Here is a 4,333-nt window from a genome sequence, read left to right as displayed (position 1 = left end):
CTTTTTTTTTACTATTTCTTCATCTCCCGAAAAAATAATACTCCTTAAATAATATTTCTTTTGCTCCCCTGTTTCAAGACTATTACCATTATTATGCCATTTTTTTTCAACACCCTGTCGTTTTCCCTTCCATTTCTTTTGAACAAACGCGACAGAAACAGAAAAGAAAAACTCATTTTTCTTAATCTTCCCTCATACCGTCACATTCCCATCCACACTAACATTCCTCACCAACCGAAGGAGAGGAGAAAGAATTAGAGTTCTCCAAAATCCACTTAATCTCCCCTCATTCTTTCTTAAACCATAATCCCCACCATTCTCATTTACTCCAACCAAAACCCCCAAAATTATTCCGTCAAAATCACTACGGAGAGGAGAAAAGTTAGAAAGACAAAACCTCTGTTGCGCTACCACTGTGGAAGGTGCCACTGTCGCTGCTGCTCGTGAAGGGAGTTGTTGTCCATGGAAAGGGTTACCGCTGTTGTTCCGTGTAGTTCCACCGCCAACCTCCATGAAATTTGGGTAAGCTCCATTGCCCCTTGCTCTAGGGCCTGAAAATCTCCTATTTCTTTCTTCTTGCTTAGAGAATCTGTGTGATAATCGTTTAGCCGCTACTTTTCCGTTTATCCTTTCCTTGAGAATGATTTACCTCACTTTCTTAGTTTTTTCGAATCTACCACCATTGGAATGTGCCCATGTTGAAATTATGGTTTGTGTGCTTTATGCTTATGCTCATGTGTCCCCGTTGTTGTTGCAAAGTAATGGAGGAAGCTTGAATGTGATTTTTTTTTCTTCGTTTAGTGAGCATCCTAGCATCGTTGTGTAAGCTTTTGAACACATAGCCTTGCACATGCTCTGTTTGATGCTTGTTCATCGCGTTATCCTTTCTTTCTTATGCGCCTCTTTGAGTATGTGCTCTTGTGGTTGCATTTGAGGGTTGAAGCCATAAAACTATTGTGACCTTGCAGCTCATTTTCTTCTATTTTTCTCCTTTCTTTCAAAACCACTTCGATCTGTGTTGGGGAGAGGTTGTTGCTATCGTTCACCTGCCGTTGTCCATCGTCGGCTGAGGTTTTTTCACTTATTCCTCATTTTGTTGCTTAGAGAAGGTCGTCCATCATTGTTTATGGCAGCCACCTTTGGCTGTGCCACATGTTCCTCCTCCACCAGGAAAGAAACTTCTTTCTCCACAGTGGTAACTCCCAATTTTCTCTTAAACTTTCTTGCTTCCCCTCCTGGTGTACTAGTTCAACAAATCCCGACAAAAAAAGAAGATCACCATAACCTTATGTTTGCTTTGGTTAATGGTCTCCCATTATTGTCCCAAGTATTGTTGATTTACTTAGTTGTTGATCTTCTTATTGCTGGTATTGATGAATCCTTCATTCTGATCATGTAACCCACACTCATTCAGGTCGAGGAGAGAGTTGTCATCCTCCTCATGTTAACATGAACTCACTTGTCGAACAGGGTCTGTTTTGTGTATGCGTGGCCTCCGAAATTCCCTTTTTTGCTTTGTATTTTTCTTACTTGTGTACTATGTATGTTAGGAAAATTGAAACTTGTTGACGTCGTGATCTCGTGACTGTGTTTGTACCATTGAGAAGACCGAAGCTTTTTGTTAATGTTGTTGTCAGGTGGAAGCTTAATCGAAAAAGAACTCCATCAGGAAAAAAACTCTATTAACTTGAGATGTGACAAGTTAGGAGTTCTGTTTGGAGCAACCTCTATCAGGAGGAGTGTATTGCCTAGAATGAACTTAATTAGGTGAAGTGTTCTGCTGGAGTGAACTTCATCAGGATAAGTCCTTTGTTTGGGAGGAATTCTTTCACAATGATACTTCATTAGCAAAATCTCCATATGCAATTGATCATGGCAGGTGGAATTCGATCGGTAAAGAGTTCCTTTATGTGCAGTGGACTCCGTCAGTATGCCATCAATTATGTGACTTCAAAAGGAAAATTGTTGCTACTGTGCTCGTCGTCTTTAATACTATCTTGAGTTGATGCAATCGAACATCTCCGTAACTCGGGTGAGGCCCTATGTTCCTATATATATTTTAAATTCTTGCTTTCAACACCATTGTATGTCGCATGATGCTCTTTTTTCCTTCTTTACATTTTTGAAAATCAAAGACATTAAGCCTTGATGCAAGACTGTTGGAAATCACGATAGAGCTATAGATAATGTCATCGCGGACTCATTAGAAACCACTAGAAATCATGATAGAAGCGATATTAAAAACCATAAAGTCTAGTCACATAACCCATCTGCTAAGTGAGACATATAACATTTATTAGTGCCAAACCATTGGAAGCATGGTGCAAACCATAGATGCATTCATGTAGTTCAGATTTTACACAAAGCGCAAACCATATGGCACCAATGCATAAACCATAAGCCTCTCAACGTAAACCATAAGATATGGTAGCACAATTATTATGGTGTCGAGGCAAAACCTTAAGCATCCCAATGCAAGCCATAAAGTGCGATAGCACAAACCATAGGCATCGGGGTAAAACCATTAGCATCTCAGCGCAAACCAAAGGTTCAATCACATGACCCACATACAATGTGAAGTACAAACCAAAGGTGCCGAGGTAAAACCGTTAGCTTCCCAACGCAAGCCATAAGATTGTCAGTGGAATAACCATAATCATCCCGATGTGAACCATAAGTCATAATCCATAGGGTACGCTTTTTGCGTAACTCAATCCGAGGTATTGGGGTAAATCCATAAGTCTCAAGGCGCACATTGGTCAGAATTTCATTGAGTTATCCCCTATTTTCCTGGGTCCCTTTCTCCCATTTTTTTAATGGTAAACATCCGACACAAACCATAAATACGCAAGCCATAAGATTGTCGGCATAATAACCATCATCATCTCGATGTGAACTATAAGCCATAATCCATACGGTACGCTTCTTGCGTAACTCAATCTGAGGTATTAGGGTAAATCCATAAGTCTCGAGGTGCACCTCGGTCAGAATTCCATTGAGTTATCCCCTGTTTTCCCGGGCTCCCTTCTCCCTTTTTTTAACGGTAGACATCCGACACAAACTATAAGTACGCAAACCATAAGATTGTCGGCGGAATAACCATCATCATCCCGATGTGAACCATAAGCCATAATCCATAGGGTACGCTTCTTGCGTAACTCAATCCGAGGTATCAGGGTAAATCCATAAGTCTCGAGGCACACATCGGTCAGAATTCCATTGAGTTATCCCATGTTTTTCCGGGTCCCTTTCTCCTTTTTTTTTAACGGTAGACATCTGACACAAACCATAAGTATGCAAGCCATAAGATTATCGGTGGAATAACCATCATCATCCCGATGTGAACCACAAGCCATAATCCATAGGGTACGCTTCTTGCATAACTCAATCCGAGGTATCGGGGTAAATCCATAAGTCTCGAGGCGCACCTCGGTCAGAATTCTATTGAGTTGTCCCTTATTTTCCTGGGTCCCCTTCTCCCTTTTTTTTAACAAAACGTTTTCTTTGGTGAAGTATCTCCGAGTCAACCTCCTTAGCTTATAATCTTCTTTCAAGTCCATTCAAAGAACCATATTTTGAAGGTACTCCAGATAAAAACCTTTAATCCCGTGTCTGTCGTAAAATAAATGGTGAAAGCTACGTCAAGTGGGCAGAGAAAGCTTCGTCGGGTGGATCTGTTAGTTGATAGTTTGAACAAGCATTCCTTGCAATCTTTGGTAGAAACTTATGATAATGTTAACACCACATACTTCTTTATGAACTCCATCAATTTGCTGGTTAGCCTCTTTATTACTAATACATTAGCAAGATATCCATCCAAAAACCTTTTGTATACTTACAGAGAGGATAACATATTCTCTTGGCTCCTTAGGTCCTACGTCGGCTGTATCCGCTGTGTCCGTCGTAGCTATTGCTTCTAGTGCAACAGCTTATTTGGACGCATGGGAGTTGAAGAAGAGAGCTTTGACATAGAAAGACCAAGTGAAAGGTCATTTACCTCCAGTGGTAGCGCCTCCAATGAGAATTCGTTATCTCCTGCCATCGGAGGTGATTCCATAGCTTTATCTCACTCTTTGAACATTGTTCTAGTATGTTGTTTACATTTGCAATTTGGTTTGGACTAGGTTTGCCTTGGACTAGGTTTGCATTTGACTTCACCGTTCTTCCATGATGAAAATGTTGAGGCCACTTTGTCATAGTGTAGAGTCATGTCTTGAGATGCCGAAGCAAATGGTTGCCGAGTTTCTTCTCTCTCGATTTGAACTCGAAGAGCCATATCTAAGAGGTGACATGATCTTTGACAAGATCGCTTTGGACGTTCATGTCACAAAAA

Source organism: Morus notabilis, unplaced genomic scaffold (assembly GCF_000414095.1).
Source record: "Morus notabilis unplaced genomic scaffold, ASM41409v2 Scaffold2735, whole genome shotgun sequence".
NCBI classification, from domain to species: domain Eukaryota; kingdom Viridiplantae; phylum Streptophyta; class Magnoliopsida; order Rosales; family Moraceae; genus Morus; species Morus notabilis.
This window is presented reverse-complemented; position numbering follows the sequence as displayed.